Genomic DNA, 19,440 nt, shown 5'->3' with positions numbered 1-19,440 from the left:
CCCAATAATATGTTGCTTTTAGAAAAAATATAATTGAAAATCAGCATTGTACATTCAATTAATTTGCAATATTTTTAAAAGCCAACTGATAAACATTTAATATAAAATGTATTTTAAAGTAAACTTCCACTTTTTTGCACTCTCTGTTTAATATAATTAATCTGCGTCCATAAAAGCTTACGTCGTCCATCAACTTTGTACACATTTTGCAGATTTTTCGTAAAAAAAAAAACGGTAAACTAAAGGTGAATTAAATTTTTTGCTTATATTTTTGCAATTAATACCTAAACTGTTGTTCATCAAATTTAATGTGAGTGCGTTGACAGCTATTAAAAGTTATGTAAGCGAGCACACACACACCGATATGCATGTGGATAAGCTTTTAAAAGCAACTGTGTGTACTTAAGGGTCAGTAGGAAAATTTGAGTAAGTGAAATATTTGTTTTAGTCTCTTTTCAGACTAGTTGTAAATTTCTTATTAGTTCGAAAATAATATCTTTTTCGTATATTTAACAAAAATAATGTTCAAGCAATTAATTTTGTAAAATTTAAAGTTACTTGTTTTTATAGTAAAAGCTTCCATTCGCATTTTTGATTATCATATCACTTCTCCATACTTTTTTATATTAGAAGATAGAAGATAAAATAAAAATGGCTTACATTTTCGAGAAATCAGTTTAAATTTGGCAATTCTTACTTGTATTGACCCTAATTTGGTCTCTCTCTCTCTCTTACTGCAGCCAACTTAATTACTAAAGACAAGACGCGCCAGATTTTATCAAAAGTGTTCTAATTTTTACTCTCAGTGGCAGAAATACCGTATGAAATTTAATATTATCTACCTAGAAGTAACTAACAGACTTTCTCCATACAAACAAATCTACTGCAAACTCTCACCGTCACCCAATAACTTTTCCTACAGGGTATACACGAGTCAGCAATTAGGCCCAAACAACCACACATATGTTGAATTAAATTATGTAATTTTAGCTTTTAATTGCTGTAATCTCATCAAACGGTAATGATAATTTTTTTTTTAATTACACTAATTCACACATTTAATCGATTTATTGATAACAAACAGAGAAAATAGAGCAAGAGAAAGTGTTTTTCTTTTAACGTGTTATTTTACACTTAAATAAATGATAATTAATGATAACTATTAAAGTGCGATAAAAAATATGATTTAGTTTGATAAATTCTACACAAACGAATTAAAGTTGAAAATGTGTTTAATTGGATGAAGTGCATAGCATATACATAATTAATTAAATTCATAATTCTATGCACTTTGCATTTGAGTGTAATTTACTTTAATTAATTTCACTTTGAGCTACACAAACATACAAATAAACTAAGTATACAAAATAACAGTAAATCGCATTTCAACAAAAGTGAAAGGTGAAAGTTATGGCCTCACCGAGACACACACATCTATATACATGTACATATACATATAGTCGAAAATCTAAGCTCGTCGGCGGCAATAAACTCTAATGAAACTTTTCGCACATCCCACATTAATCCTTAAAGTGCTATTTATGACCGAAAACGCGTATGCGCGTGTGTGGAAATTTTACTGTTTTAGTATTTAAGTTTTATTTGCTTTCGCTTTGTGTCTCCACCATCTTTACCACCTGCCACCATGCGCGAACATCAAATGCAATAAACATATGATTACATATCTCTTAACAAATATACACAATCACATATCATACATGTGTACATATCTGTATGAGCGTCCCATTGCATATCGAATATTCGAAAAACAGACAAAACCGCTGAAAGCGAAATGCCGCAAGAAAATTGCGAGCGAAAAGCGTTCTTGCAAAAAACTACTAAATAACACTTTAACATTGTTGTTGTTTTTGTTGTTTCTGTTATTTTTTGTATTTGAGCTAGCGCGCTTTTAGCGCGAGAACTACGGCACATTTACAGCCATTAATGGCGTTTAACGGCGTTACCACCTATATGGAACAAAAAAAGATGGTATACAAAAACAAAAAAAAAAACAACAACAACAACAGAGGCATCAAAGTATAATAGACAAAATTGATAGTGATGTAAGAGAGAGTAACCACTTCAATGGTCAGCAGCGCATCATAGTGAACAGGCCTGTAGGTATGTTCGCTTGTATATCCGTACTATGCATGAGAGCGAAGGCGTATTTTCTACGTCAATACAACACCATTAACAACGTTTTTGTGCATATAGGCCTGGAACCGGTTATGGGTAGCCCCCTAAACGAAAAAAAAATTTTCTTCTTGCTTTTTACCTTTTCTCTATTCTCACAAAAACCAGTCTAAAATTAATTATCGGCTATTAGACCGGTTATACAAATATACTACGAGGAAATATACATCGGCTTATAGCATCTCCAAATGGATTCGCCTAAGGTACATTTCACCCTGATTTTTACCAGATCTAAAAAGGAATTAAAAAGCTGAAAACAGCGACTTCTCTTCTCATCCGATTTATGCAATAGTTGTCTCAGATCTGAGAGCCTTCTAAGGATACTAAGTTGAGATCACACTCGACAAATTTATGTTAAAGTTTATTCAAACTCGACCCATTCTTAAGCTATCACAAGAGCAAACGTTATTAAGAGAATATTCTATACTCATAGTTTGGAGGCAATATGGCTGGGAAACCAAAGCAATCAGCTCGTGGTCACATACTGAACATATCGTCGTCAATTCATGATTATAAACATTTCTAGCTAGAAACTGAAAGGAGTTCCATTAGGCAATGTTTTTTTAAGTTCTTGATTGGATTTTGATTGCAATAAAGGGCACTTCCAAGTCAGAGGCGTAACAATTGTTGATATCTGTATTACTACGCGATACAATACATCACATTGAGAACGAATCGGAAGGCTCCTACTGAACATCAGATATTATTGAAGAGAGTTTCTGCGATACGTCAAATTTGTGGTTTTACGTTTACTGGGTTTATAGTTCTAATATAGTTCGCTACTAGCTTTCGAATGCAGTTTTGTTTATACAATCGCAGTGCTACACTTGAGATAAGGGCCTTCAATATCTTTTTAAATTGTTACACACCTTTTAGAAATTCCACCAACAACCGCGAGAATATAACAACATATACAAAACAATAACAAATGAATGAAATAAAACGATTCGATTTACAATTTTTTAGTATATACAAGAATACATATTTCTATATACAAAAAAAAATATGTATAAAAAGTACTACAATGACCAACCAGTTGACGAGCATTGCACCGGAATGCAACGAAAGTGGAAAGAATTTGAATTTACCCAAAGCGGCGAATTCTTGTTTAGTCTACGGAAATTGTCACAGGCATTATAGTCTAAAACAACAACAAAAAGAACAGCAAGAGTGCAGGAGGTCAGGTTAAGCTGTGACACAGAAAGCGATAGCGCATTGAAGAGACTCCAACGGGCGGCCAATACTACCACACGGTGATACACAGCAGGAATTCACAGACGACTCAGTATATATAGCGTCTCACCTCTAGCTATGCACACCAACTACCGTTATCTAGCGTCTACTTCACTGTGTCTGCTATTTGAAAGCGAACTTAATTTTCAATTTCGGAAAAAGTGGCGCGACATGCAGTCGAGCGCGAAAAAATACAATAAAAACGTGTAAGCAAGCGGTGAAAAAAGTGCCACTCGACACTCAGGCATACAAGCAGACTTATTTCGTAGCGCACATACATGCGCGAGACCACAGTCAGAAGCAGACACAGTCCCACATACAAGCCTTCAAGCATAAGTAAATACACAGTAAAGGTACCGTTTTATTGTTGCAGAAGCGGTGTCTGGCGTCACTTACCATTACCACTGCTTGCCCTCTCTTCCTTCTCTTCCCCCTCTCTCTCACGGCAACGAGGTGTTAAGCAGATAGCGGAAGTGGCAAATATTTTTACACTTATTTACGCGGCAAATTTGCGCCAAAGAAACGTTTTGACACTCGGAAACTTTTTCGCCCAGCACAATGCGGCGCGCTCATACACCCATACATCCACACTCTATATAGATTGGTGTGAACACTCTCAGCAGCGGGCAAATGATGAAGAAACTTGGTAATGAGCGCAATTGTCGAAAAGTTTAAGTTAAGTAAAGAAGTTGGCGTTGCAAATTCGCGCCTAAAAGTTGCCCTAATTCCAATGGCAGCAGCCGCCACGCTATTTGCGGCGACGGCGAAAAGAAGCTGTAAATTATTATGTTACTTTTCACAACCAGCGCGGCGCGAAATATTAGAAATTAATATTGTTTGTAGAAAATCAGCAATTTGCTCAAAAGTGAAAATAATTATTAACATGGGGTGATGGGGTGAAAGGAAGAAATGCAACTGCGGTATCTAACCAAGTGAACTGAATTGTAAATGACTAAGTAGTTCCAATTTATATAGGATAGTACATTTTCTATACATTAGCCCACATTTTCAAGGTCCGACTAATGCAATATTTTATAAGAAACAGCTCAAAAGAAATATTAAATCTGAGATCTATAATAATCATTATCATTCAAGGACATATATAACTTCCAAGAACGTTCCAACAACGTTCGTTCTATATCAGATCAAGGCGTAAACTTGAAATTCGAACTGAAGCTCACTCTGAGAGTAAAAGGATATTATTTTTTCTACTTTGTTAAATATGGTTCCTCTAAAAATTTTATTCCATAACTGTTATCAAAATAATTTCCTCATACAAAAAAGATATATGTAAATTTCTGTGTTCCGTACGCCTCTACAAATACTTGTTCATTAAAATAACGCGAATTGCGTCAATCACTCAAAGGCTCAACTGAAATGTGTAAAACAAAATTTATGAACACCGCTCTCAGCGACGCAGCTGCGAGCACGTGACAGCCAGCCAAAGGTGAAAAGGAAGTGCTAACGACAACAGCACGCGCTATGAAATTGTGAAAAATTGTCAAAGTATGAAAATCAAAAGCGTTTTCAATTTAAAGCGCCGTCGTGTAACCCCAACTCAACCTGGGTCCGTTGGTAGGCCTCGGCGCGTGTGTGTCAACAACAGCAGGTGACTAAATAAAATTCAGCACCGGTAATGAAGCTACAAAGCGCCGCATGCAAAGGAAACGAAATGCTTTTTGAGAGAGCAGCGTTCTCAGCAGCGCAGAATGTCAACGATTTTCATTTCCACATGTCAAGCGTGCAAGACCAAAGCGCTGTCACGCATGTGACGCACTCACCGTACCTCCTTCACCACCACACACCTGTACGTGCCGCGCAGCAAATGTTTTTGCGTCAATTTAGGCTGTGGCAATGTGAAATGAATCAACTCTATTGTAAGGCAAACAGCACGTGGAGCGAGGGAGCTTCAGTTTCAGCTCGTTGAGTTTGAGGGGAAAGACAGTAGCCCTTCTCAGATGGTGGGGTTTATGCAAAATCTGTGAAATCAGGTAAATGTCACGATTTTATTTTATTTAAAAACAATTTTTGAAATTGTATTTCGTGTTTTTTTTGCTTCTAGTACTCGTTACACTTCGGCAAGTCAACGGCTTGTCGTCGCCAAAGACTGTCTGCCAAGTGTCAGCGGTGAAGGCACTTCAAAAGTGAGCTGTCTGTTGCGCTGATGGCTTGACAATGTTGTGACCAAGGCAAAGTGAATGGCGGCAAGCGCTTGGGTGGTGAGAGTGATGATGTGAAAAGTATAACAAACTTTGTACCGTTGTTCGACTTTCGTGTCGTTTGCTGCAAGATATATATGTCCGCTGCCAGTATAATGATGTGCCCTAAGGAGCCAAAGCAAGCCGCACAGGCAGCTGTCGGCGCCGCAACGCTGTCCTACAACCACAAGTGTGCTAGAATACAATTTGCAACAACAACTCGAGCTACACTAGAAGCTTTTAAAGTTAAATAAACTTCATGTGAAAGTGACCACTAGGCCGGAGAGAATACGGAAGGCACTACATTGTGCGATGAAGAGCGGACCATCGGTGGCGAAACTAACTATCACACAACTTGCAACATAGTGTGGCACGGACCAATGCAACTCAGCTCAAATCGATTGCATTGGTGTACAATAGACACATATACACTTACATACGAACATCTACACATTTGAACCGGAAACGGACGCTGTGGCCACCTTCTGTGTAAACAGCAATAAACATGGAAATTCACAGACACACACACACAGACCACGCGCCACACTCGGACAAACAACAAACAAACTTGCACTGAAAGTCACATAAACATTTTAACCAAATATACTGGTTGACCTAAGCCAGGAGAGACGGCGGCGAAGCTGAGTGAACAGCCAACGAGGGAGTGCAATGAAATCACCACTAAAGCACAAGCGTAAGCGTTGAGTGAGCGACCACACACACTGTGACTCTGCTGGCACACTACCGTTACGTGGCTTATGGCCACAATGTTCGATTGTTATAAATCACAGGAGTTCCCGAGCGTTTGCAGTTGATTCACAAACATTATTTTTTTGCCTTCTACCACCATCACTGCTGCTTCCTTTGTTACGGTTACGCTCCTGCTCGTTGTCGTGCTTGTTTACGAGCGAGCAGTTGAGTATAGCGCTGCACGTAGCAGCTTTGCACTTACCTGTGACCATATGTACTCGTATGTATGGGTGTGTGTGTTCTTGTGGCACCGAAACAATGCTTTCATCGAGACTCGGTGCCAGAGTCACTGAGTCTCTTCCTACCAGCAGCAAATAGCAATTTTACCGGTTCAACCATTCGAATGTCACATATGCTATACGATAAGGAACAGCAACAACAACAACACTAGTAGTAATAATACGATGCTCAAGGATAATTGCGCACACAAGCATATGCACACACACACACATACACGTATACGTAACATACAGAACGTACGTAAGTAGAAACGCAAGCGTACGTGCGTGCTGTGCGAAAAGTCATAGTCATATGCCTGAACTAACGTGCAAACAAAGGTATTCCGCAAATATGCGCATAAACATACAAATGCGTGCTTATTTAGCTACATGCTGGTGTGCAAACATATGTTCGTACATATATAGTAAATAGATAAATTACGAGTTAAGAAAATATCATTAACCGTGTGCGCAAGGAAATGGAAAGCTTTTCGCTTAAAGCCAGTGGGTTCTCCTTTCCTTTCCTTGCAAAATCCGTTTTAAATAGCAACAACAACTAAGTTGTTGTATAATCCACAATTTAAAAGTTCAATTTATGAATTATTTTCCCTTTCTTAAGCTCAACATTTCTTAGCCCAAAACCGGAAGGGTTACAAATTTACAAATTTTAATCACCTTTATAGCTCATGGATAAATCAAAAGCTTATAATCATAATGTATATGATGATATAACATTCATCTGGCTTCCTCAATATTCTCTGTACTCGAGAAGAAGAAGAAGAATTGCATTGCTGTTAAATATGCAAGCATTCCCAATTTTATGTTGTATTGAGTACATTTCGTGGAACAAATGCATTAGAACCACTATAGTTATCTAAATTTTGGAAAAATTAACAAATATACGGAACGATTATAGTGATCGCATGAAGAATAATAACATTTTTCGTAACACATTTTCAATCACATTCGAGTGAAAAGAACACTAGATAATTGAAATGGTCCTAACCTTGAAAACATAATAGATCTTTTTAAACAATGTGATATTGAAGGAGATATATGAATTGTTTTCTGATTTCTTGAAAACGTTTTTGATAAAATTTTCTAAAAATGCAACCATAGTATCTCAAACTTCTTCGAACTTCGAACTCGACAAAACTTGACTACAAAAATCTTTATTGGCATCGAAAAAAAATCTTGCTCCTTTAATTAAATGTAGACCCATAGATTTTTATTGATTTCTTATTAAAAAATTAAAATGAACTGCATTCTCTCTTAACCCTGGACGGTCTTCCTTTTTTTTGTACATTAACGTCATCCTTCGTCAATATGACGACGACTTATTCCAAATCCATTTTCAGTAGGGTGTGAGTCGAAATAATGAACGCGTTTTATTTTTTTTTATTTATTTATTTCATTATTAATAAATACAAGTCAAAAATAAAAAGGAAAACTTATATTCTTTTAACTTAAAATTAATAATTCACAGTCTTCTATCAATTGGCTTCAGTAAAAATAAAATAGTTCGTAGTCATTTTGACGAAGGATGACCGTCCAGGGTTAAGCGGATGGCAAAATAATACTCGCTAAAATAATTTGCTGTTTTCAAAGTAAAAACACAGAAGGTTCCGTCAAGTTTAGGGATTAGATTGAAATTAGCAACTTTAAATGAAGTATGTATCTCTCAGTAAATAATGTGAGGAAATCATAAAGAAAAACTTCTCTCTAAGAATATAAAGGAAGACAATTTACTACGTTCATCGATCAAAGGTCAACTCTATTCATTGTTAATGCGATAAGATATCGACCGATAATTCAAGCAATCTCTTAAATATTTAGGAATAGTATTATTTTATCAAATAACTATAGTTCCTGAAGAAGTGGGAATGTTAAAACCGGCAGTATCAAATTCTAGAACAGGTAGAAACATTCCGATATCAGTGGACACAAATTTAACTCTGCGAAACAACACTTCAGAAGTCCTTTATGATGTTTATGTCATATCGTATGAGAATAAAAAATAATAATAAATTAAATAATAACAATAATATAAAAATATAATCCAAGCAGAGGTTGTATGACGTCACTTTAGCGATGCTCTGGAACGGAAATGAGTAGACTTCGCTATAAGAACAATTTGTGTATGTAAGAAACCATTAGGTAGGTAAATTCTATTGAGTAATGATTTAAAAATATTATAGAATATATCAAGAAATTTAAACCGAACAAATAAACTAATATTTTCCTGTCAACTAACCCACTCTAGTGATAAAATAGTGTGTAGAACGCACTACGATCAAGAGAATATACCAAAAATTTGACTTTTAGTAGACATTTGAAAAAAAAATGTTTTTTTAGTTTTTTGCTATAAAAAAATTATTTTTTTGTAATATGTGATTAATTGCATTTACTTGCGCTGAGTGCCCCCAACAAATTTCAAATCATTCGGTGAAGCCGTTTTTGAGATACAATGGAGGAAAGTTTGAAAACCCAGTTCAGAAAAAAATGCGTTCAAAGTTTCCTGCTGCCAACTGAGCGCTTCGGACAGCTAGTTCTTCTAACTGCTGTATATTTAAAACGACTTCGAATTTTAAAAAATAACTTTACTACCGTATTCTAGACATGTTAAGAAAGCAATTTATGATAAAAAAAATGTTTGAGACCATCACATGAGATTATCCACTTAATCAACGTTAAGTTGAAACTCTGAAATGGAACTGGAACATGAAATGTAGTTATGCCTGGACGACATCTCGCCAGAGCTGCAACATATAAAATCACATTTATATCGTTACTAGTTTAAGTAATAAAAAAAACTGTAAACCGTTGGAAAGACCTCTACTGAACTGCCCCCAGAACTTAAAATTTCTAATTTTTATTAATTGAACATATTTTATCAAAACGAAACGAAAAACCATTTCATACCTTCAAAAAAATCAGATAATTTCAAAACAACCTTCAATTCCCTACTGGGTTCGCCGCGCACTCAGAGATATATGACTAGTTCCGCACATACACAATTATTTATTGTTTGCTTCGGTTATGGTATCTGCGTGTGCACCGCTTACGTGTGTGGCATATGATTTTCTACGTGCCTCTGATAATTAACTTCGAAACCTTTTTGCAAAATCTATAGCGAAAGTTTTCCACGGCAAAATGCACACTTTTATACTCGTATGTTGGTATAAATACAACAATACAACAACAACAACAAACGGCAGTGGCAGCAACAAGCCAAAAAGTGTTAGCAAACCGGTGTCGGTGTTGCGCCAAGTGTCGCAGAACTTTCACACACCTGACTACCGTTACACGTTATGTTGTATCAATGCAGATGTCACATATTATTACACGAATGTTCCTATGTACATAAATATAATTGTAATTGTTGGAATTAATACCTAAACACACATACATGCATACATATAAATGTGCAGTTGTAAGAATGCGTGTGGTATTTCAAGTATCCTTTTTCACTACGTTGGTGGAGGTGGTGCAGAGCGAGCAGAGTGCTACAATAGCACACCGAGGCAAAGCAAACAATTTGTGCTGAGGCAAATACGTTCTACAAATAAATGTGTGCTTATGTATGTGTGTTTGTTTGTATGTTTGTATGTTGTTCTAAGGATTTATGTCCTCAAGCAAGCTGTTTGATTTTATGTGCGAATTATTCACATAAATATTATTATTTCAATGAATTATGTATTGAAGTTCTTTTATTTATGTTTTTTTATACAGAAATTATAGGTTATGTTGCACAAACAGTTATTTTCTCTATTAAACGAGATGTCTTTGTTATGAAATTTCATTTAAAAGCCATTGATTGATAGTGAGTGTTGTTGGGTTTTGAAATAATATAATATAATATAATATAGGGAATGCTATAAAGTGAACTCTTAAGGTAATTGAGGTTATGTCACAGAGTTTGGTAAAATGTGTTGGACAAACTCTAGAACTTTGCTAGATATTAACGATTTCACTTCCAGATTATTTTGCTTTTTTATGGTGCGGCTCTTAAACTTTCATTCTCTCCAGTGAAGTTAAAATCAGCCGATCTAAAAAAGAACTTATTATATTCTCCACCAACTATTTCAACGTCCTTTTTTTAGAACAGCCGAATACTTGATGATAGGATTTCAAGTCTTGGAACACCACCTCGATCTCGTTACTCTTCGCCGTACGAAAGATTGAGGTTTTATGAGTGTTTGAGATGTATTAAAATACCAAAAACTAGGTACTTGTTATATAGTTCTCTTCCGGATTTTGATTATAAGCTATGATAAACAGTTATTTATATATGCCGATCAAGAACATTTTCTTGACCAGGGCTACATGTAAAAGACCGCATTTTTTCGTTCAAAGAAAAAACATAAAACATGAGAATAACCACCGAGTTCAAAATTCATGACCCTTTAGAAACTCGATTTGTTCGGTGAAATATTTTTTTTATACAGATCTCAAGCAAGAACTCCAATATTGTTAATTTGTTAATATTCTCAAACATAAAATCGGCAATATTGATTTTATAACATAAGTCCACAGCCCTCCGATAACCTAAAGGTCATTGAGTTCGGAGAATATAACCTATTTTGGTTAATGTAAAACAAAACTGATGTTTATGGCGCAAAAAATTTTTGATATGGCAGAAAAGACGATTTATAAGTAGAAAAGAGTTTCACTTCATACCTATAGTACTCAATTACTCAATGTAGAAGAAAAGATGGAGGTACTAGAAGAACCTTCGAAAAAAAAAAGTAGTTCCTATAAAAGGCACCATCCAGTATATCCTTCAACGGTATAAATAATATGATAATGTCGACCATGACTAAGAACCTTCTAGATTAAATATTACAAACCGACACTTAAAAAAATGATTTTCAAAACTTATAACTGTATATGCACATATTTGTAAAGAAAGCACCGCCACTTGGGAACTGCAAAGCCTTGGACAAGTATCGATGCACTTTGTAATCCAGCTACGTGCCACAAATTACAACAACAACAATAGCAAAAGGAGCGTATTAGTAACATAAGTCTGCGAAATTGCAGAATGACAATAAAAGTTCCGTTAAAGGTCGCCGCGATGCTTACAGAATTGGATTGCTGCGATCCAAAAGCAAAATTGCAGCTTTATGCATGGCTGGCTGCAAGCGCAAACTTATATATTTGTATGTATATTACAAGCATGCATGTGTGCAGCAATGTGCATGTGCATAAGTGAATATTCGCAGAGCAGAAATTTTCAAATTTGCTTAAAAGCCACGTTTCACTGTTGCCGCGCGCCGTCACGGGAGAACAGTTTTATGCGACTTTTGTTGCAAGGAATTTATTTTTGCTGCGAGTGCAACTAAATCCATATCCAGTGTTGTTTGCCACTTTTTTTTTTGGACATTTGTCGCTATTGTTGTTGTTATTCGTCTTCTTCTTATTCTCATTTTTATTGTTGGTAGTATTTTTATTGTTGTCTAGCATACGTTGCCGCATTCCAATGCGTTGTGGCAAGTCAAAAGTTTAAGAGCAATGGGCTCCAAACAACGCGCGCCTGCTCTCTCAGCTCAGCTTAGTGGAAGGAGTAGATAATGGTGGAGTGGCAAGCGGCAAGCGGCAAGCGCACAAGCGCATACCAAGCATACCGAAGCATGCAAATGCGCACAGGCGCCCACACACACACACTCAAGCGAACAGCGAAACTTAAGGTAAATAAGTATGCGCGTCTTCTTAGTGCAGTGCATAATCTCTAGACGCGCTGGAGAACTGGGAGAACTTGTGCATATGCAAAGGAGCGCGCGCTACTACAACAATAACAACAGCGCAGCAAAAGCAGCTGTCACGATATGGCAATATGCGTCAGGACTTTGCTCAGCACAAAAAGCTAATTTGTGTCAATAAAAGAAAGTACTAGAAAAGTATGAAGCGCAGGGAGAGTGAAACAGAGGGGAATAAAAGTCCCGCACAAAATGAAAGCGAGATAATGCTTACGCTGTCAAAGCGAAAAGTTGTTGTTTGTTGGGGAAGGGGAGGTGAAAACTTCTTCGACGGGTGATTAGAGGAAATACACTGGGTTGCACAATTTGCGCATGAAAATTGAGCTGTTTACAGTGGCGACCTCAAATTATCGACGGTTTGAAAGTATTGTTCTTGCACCATTATAATTTTATTCCTTTTTAAAAGTCTGCGCTTTTTTTGTTTTTGTTTTGCTTAAAGTTCGCGCGAAACTTTTCAAATACACTTTTCTCATAAAATGTCCGCTGTCAGTGGTATTATTTTTGCAAACTTTCAGTTTGGCGGTATAGAATTCTTAATTGAGTTTAAAGCGCTGTATTTCTAGGAATTTCCGTACAATTGAACTAATAAAAAATTCTATATATGTCTGTATAAGTACTAATTATGGTGGTACCGCGTTAGGCAATTAGAAGTTCTCTTTTTAATTTATTGCTTTTGGGTGCGACAAGTCAAATTATGTGGGTAAAATTGTTTTATCCGTGTAAAAAAAAAAAACAATTTAAATAAAAATATATCAATATAAGAAAATCACTGAGAATAATTATATTCTGATATCGCATGGTGACCCAAAATGGAATAAAAATAAAATATAATTGATAGCAAGAATAAATGCATGAGGGGATATATCGGGTGATCCAAGTAAAGGTAAGTTTTTTCAATAGCCTTTTGTGACAGATAACGCTGTCATGTTACTTTTGTTCAGTATTCTTTAGCATTTCATCATGAAAAGACTTACGCCTAAACCAAGTTTAGAAATTGTTCAACTTTATTACGAAACCCCACGTTTTGTAAAGAATGTCTTTCGCGAACTTCGCTCACCTTATCAATATCATCGGCATACTATCACAACACCATCACCCATCTTGAGACACATCCATTCATTATTGGATAATATGCGACTGAATAGACCACGCCCAGCACGCAATGAAGAAAATATAGCAGCCATAGCTGAGAGTATACACGAAGACCGTGGAATGTCGATTTGCCGAACGACATTACAACCGAAAATTGTATGCCTGAAATTGAAGTTCGTGATCTCGGCAAGACGGCACCACTTCCCACACATCGCATCAATCAACGGATTTATTGAGAGAACACTTCGGTAAGCAGATAATTTCACGTTTTGGGCCAGTTGATTGGCCACCAAGATAGTGTGATATCACACCGTTAGACTTTTTCCTGTGGGGATATGTAAAATCTTAACTTACTCTATTCTACCATAAGTCCTTCAAAAGATTAGTATTTTTGTTTAAAACAATTTCTATGGTTAAGCTAATTCCAAGTCCAACTGTGTTTGTTGAAGTTAAATCTAATGTCCTCTTGGGATATCTAAACGAATTTGTGACATAGTAAAACTAATTTGGAATTACAGGTATTGTAGTAGTTATATTATAATTTCAACACTCGTGCTATGTTGGGGAAGATATCTGGTACGATTCTCATCATTTAGAGAGTCGCGAGATTTTATAATCAGCAATTACATTTGATTCAGTGGCTTAACATTTTTAGATCTATACACTACACCAACTCCTGCCTAACGTAATTCGGACCGTGCGAATGAGTTGGATTCGAGCATACAATCTTTATTGGCTATGCCAACTTTTTACAAAGTAAACGCTTTTAATATTTTTAAGGTTTGTCGAAAATGAATTATATGAAATATTAAAATCTCGTTTTAAGCTCTATAAAAGAAGAGATTATAAAATTCAGCAAAAATTACGAAATTAAATAATATATACATGCATATATGTATATCCAAGAGCTGTACTGATTTCATTTTAATATTATTGCAAGTTATATTACACTTTTTTACAGCATTACTTATACAGTCGATAAGAACAATGAAAGCGTAATCGATAGTTTTAATATCTTTACCAAGTTTCCAATTAGTGCATACGCCAAAAACAATACAAGATTATTATATTGATATGCATAAATTTTTTCCCTCCACACTACAATGAATTTTATATTTCAATAGCAGATAATAATAAATTTAATATATTTTAAAATATTATGTAGAAAAAAGTTTGGCTACATTTTGAATAGAGATAAAAAATAATTTATAACGAAAAACATATATTTATATTATTTTACAACGCCACATCAAATTTATTCAATCAATCAAAAAGTTGTGCGCAATCAAGATTTGTATTTAATTAAATATAATACAAAACAGTCGCAATATTTAAATCTCAGTTTTATGTGCACAATAAAATCCAAAACATCAGTTGTATGCACTTTTTTGTCACATTACTGTTGCATAACAACTCTAAAACTTGATGTTGATTTTAATTCTAGTTTAATATACGTATGCTAAATTCATAAAAACATTAAATTTAGTGCTGTAACGATTAAAAATTCATTGGCGATTCCACAACTTCCGTCAGCCGTAATTTCAGCATATTTTTTAATCAGCAATCAGTTAATAAACTATTTGCAGTAATAACTTGCATAACGCATTAGTTATTGCATTCAATTTGTTATTAGTATTGGTTGCAGGATTGTGTAATATTTATTATTTCTGCTTGCCACTTACTGTTTTACTTAATTTATTACTATTTATTTGCATTTTAATATTTAATATTTAAGTAATAATTTATATTCAAAAATTATTTTACAGTTATTTTTAATATAAAATTTATTCTGAAATTATATTTATTGATTTTCCATTTTATTTTTTTATTTTTAATTAATTTTGGAATATCAGCAATATAATAATTCTGATATATGTAGGCTCCAGATTTCTTCCGCAATTGCTTTGAATGATTTCCGATCTCTAACAGAAAATTATGAAATTTGTGAAGCTACTGAGACTCTTATTTTAAGAACAGAGCATACCTTTAAATATGAATAAAATTATACAAGTAATATTGAAGTAGTCCTTAACTATGAAGATAGTACACTATGAAGATATCCCCCCGCTTAACTTTGAAGAGACATTCTGAGTCTATCCAGTTAAATCTTTGACAATTTGACTAAAATTTTTTCTGTTTTAAGGCATACTGCTCCCTACTTTCAAATAGAAATCCCCGATTTTGTGTAATACTTCTCAAATAAAGTATATACCGAGCTATATTTTGCTATATATAGAAAGTAGACAGGAAATGTCATCAATATCGACATAAAAAACCTCAGGGTGGTCGATGTTCTCATATTATCCATGCTTCAAACAATTTTGCCGATTTACTAATTAGAATCAATTTTGTTCTTGCTTTCTTACTTTTGAAAGATTAAAGGGCAGTAATATAGCTAAAGACGTTAATTTTTTAACCGACTTTATTCTAAGAATTAGTGTTCTAAAGATTTTTTTTCATTCCCACAACTAAATTAGTACTTCCGGGGACTATCCAGAGATAGAGAAGGTCCAAGATTAAAAAAAAATTGGATCAAGTTAAGTGCTTGTATTAACTCATAGAAACATTTTTTTTTAGAAAATATTAATATAAAAAATATATCTTTATATGTGACCTGGCCTACGAAAAGGGAGCTAACGTGCGAAAACTAGTTTTCTGGGAAACAGCTGTTAAAAATAAACAACATCTCATCTTCCATCCGACTCAACTAAAAAGTGAAAATTGATTTTTTGACACCTAAGCCTCCTTTCCGTAGACCAGGTCACATATATAAAATTCTTATGTACGTGTGTATGGCACCATTCATGGATTCGAGAATGGTTTGTAGTCACCATTCAGTTCAATTTAAATAGTACATTTAATAAATTTTAAATTTTTTTATTAGCCAAAAATAGATGACGCCATTGTTATTATAAAATTGTTTTTTTTTTTTTTGAAATATTTTATAATTAGATGTCCTACAGTCGGTGTACCAAATCTTTAATCCAGTTATATAGTAATTCCAGTTAGTCCAAAAACATTATTTGCTTAATATCCTAATTGCTTGAAATATCATGCAGGAGAACGTCTATTGTATCCGCTAGTAAGTATATAAAATTCACAGAATTTCAATTAAATAAATATTATTTTATTTCTTTTCGATTTCCGTCAAAGAATGAATATTTTCGCTCGAATACAGGCGAAATGGAATCAAAAAAAAATTGTGGAACAGAAAAAACTCGTCGAACAAATTCGACTGTGAACTTCGTTTTATAATTTTCTTTTATTTGTATTTTTTATTTTTTAAAGTAAAGTGTAGTTAGTGTTATATCTTTCATTGACAGTGCCTTTTAAATATTTCAGAATAAATTTTACTCGAATTATTACAAAGCGTTAAGACTTTTATTATATTTATCTATAACGGCTATCATTAATTCACTTATCACACTCTACTCTGCTACACCAAAAGCACACAATCATCTAAATCTATTTTCTCAAAGCCATAAAACGCGCGCTTTGCACGTAACTTCAGCTGAATAATTAAAAATAATTACGCCGAAAGTTTATCGGCCGCCAATTTAGCAGCTAACTGCCGAACGCCAATGCCTCGACACACAAACCACCAACACACACGAGGGCCTGCCACAATTATGCGTGGCATGCATAGCGGCGCAACGAATTTGCATGGCAAGCAGCGCGCCGTTAGCGCTTATCACACGTCACTCGGCTACAAATTCCCTACATATTGGTGGCATGAACACACACAAAGCGCTATGCAACGACACTGGCACCCATACACACGGACACTCGCATACAGAAAGCGACGTGTGCGAATTGCGTGCCACCAATTACCTTTAGCAAAATATTTTATTTAGGCAACGAAATTGCGTTGTCTCCCAACACATAGCGAGCTGCTGGTTGTTTATCTATATTTATATGTCTGTGCGTTTGTCTGTGAGCCAACAGCAAAGCGTACGCAATAAAATTCCCCCAGAAAAAAATATATTTGTTCAAAAAATAAGTGCGAGCAAACCAGCTGGCGCTGTAAATTATTTTACGCTCAACCCAACAAGGAAGTGCAGAAAAAGGGCACCACCAACAACAACAAAAATAACACCAACGATTGTTTATGTTTATGCGCATGGAAGAGGAGTAACAACAAATGGCATTACATTGAAAGAAAATTAAAATGTACGCTTGCCACACGCAGCACGGCCCCAATAACAGAGGGACCAGAGATAGCTGCAAAGGTAAGCCCCTCGTAAAGAGGTGCGCTGAACGCACACGCACGCACACACTTCAATAAACAAACAAACAAGCTACATAAAATAAGAGACTTACCTGGAAAGCGACGGAGCGTCTGTGGCGCACAAGCAACGCGCTATTTACATAGACAGCGTCGCGTTGCGACCGGAACTTGCCCACAACACTCGCTGGTGGCTTTCTAATCCGCGCACGTCCAACGGTGATATTTTACGACAACGCACACACACACATAGTGTGGATGTAAGAGTAAGCGCGGTAGCCAGCTATCTCAATGCGGCACAACTTGAGTGTCCTTCAGCAGCAGCACGTTGCATGCGCTTGTCGTAAGCAAGTGTATATAGTGGACGCAATGGGAACGCACAGTTCGTCTTTAGTTAGTACGTGTTGGTATGCCAGTCAGGTGTCGCACAGCGAGTATATTAAACATTTTACGAGCTGCCGCTGTCACTACGCGCCGCACACAGTACACGAGTATATATGTATGCGCGCTATTTGCTGAGAATTATGTGACACTATAGTATATTACGCGCTGACTTGTAGTTACATGAGAAATTGTTATCGAAATTGGGATTGAAAATCACTTAGATTATTTATGTAAATTTACAAGACACGCGCGGACTGTAGGAAACGTGCAGCGCGCGAGCGCGCGCGTCCGACACACACTAATATAGCGCGGCGTCTTTGAAGCACAAGAAGAACAAGCGCGTTTCTGAAAGTTTACGCACTAAAAGCGTTATAGTTAGCGCCGAATGAGATGTCAATATAAAATATTACGAAATAAATTACACTTGCAGCGCGCGCTGCTTAAGCCTGCTGCATGCCACACGAAATTTACGCGTGCGAAATTTTCTTTAAAAAAGTAAGGTCTTGAGATTTATTGTATGTTAAACAATTAGCGCTGCAATTGCACATGCGCTGCTGACTAAACAAGAGTAGCTACAACTAATTACCACAATAAACACTTAGTACCAGCCAAAAACGAATATGGCTACCGCTTGTTAAATCCTTTAAAATGCACTTGTCAACACACACGCGTTGCCGCAATATAATTCTTGTCAAAATATTGCACAATATACACGTTAATATTATTGAAAATCTTTTATGTCACACAACGGATATTAAAACGCACGTAATGAGGACGCGTACACAGCGTATATGTACGTAATGTGGGCCAAGCACTAGCGGCACAACGAAATCACTATGGAAAGCTCGAGCGCACGACGTTTAAAAATATGTATTTTGCACGTGCAAAACATCAAACCGAACCGAACCGCACAAAAGTTTCTTTGAGACTGACTGGCAAGCCGTTAGCCGAAACAGTAACGCGTGTTTCGGTTTCACTTTGACAGCAGCAGCAGCACATCGGGTGACGATTGGGACACAGCAGCAGCAGCAGCAGCCGAATTCGTGAAAGCAAATAATAGCAGCGACGCCAACAACAGACGCCACAGCTACGCAGCACGCAAACAGCGCTAAAGGCGTCGTTAGTTGCCGCAGCAGCAGCATGGACAACACCCGAGCTATGCGCTTCGTTTGATTTGGAGTCAACACGACAGCAGCAAGCATCACAGCGTACGCAATTTGGCAACAAACAGCATAGCGATGCTGTGACGGAAGTTGCTGATGACGTCGTCGCGCACTTACGACTGTTCCACAGCTCCACCGCGTGCCAGTTCGTGTGTTGAGCAAGAGCGCTGAGCAATTGGTGGAACAGGCAGGCAACGAAATCAAAGCAAATAGCAGTGGCAGCAG

At 36.1% G+C, this 19,440-nt stretch overlaps 1 protein-coding gene across 2 annotated transcripts in view; it reads right to left on the bottom strand.

Annotated features, from left to right (window-relative positions):
- LOC105213295 (uncharacterized) overlaps positions 1-18,963 on the bottom strand; it is a 266,273-nt gene extending 247,310 nt beyond the window's left edge. For both annotated transcript variants that reach the window (XM_054225386.1, XM_054225387.1), the window contains exon 1: positions 17,764-18,963. The gene's annotated coding sequence lies outside the window, so the exon portion shown is untranslated. The remainder of the gene's footprint in view (positions 1-17,763) is intronic.
- Between the last annotated feature and the right edge of the window lie 477 nt (positions 18,964-19,440).

Source organism: Zeugodacus cucurbitae, chromosome 2 (assembly GCF_028554725.1).
Source record: "Zeugodacus cucurbitae isolate PBARC_wt_2022May chromosome 2, idZeuCucr1.2, whole genome shotgun sequence".
Classification (NCBI taxonomy): Eukaryota; Metazoa; Arthropoda; class Insecta; order Diptera; family Tephritidae; genus Zeugodacus; species Zeugodacus cucurbitae.
The sequence above is the reverse complement of the archived record's forward strand: the minus strand, read 5'-3'. Positions and strand labels throughout refer to the sequence as shown.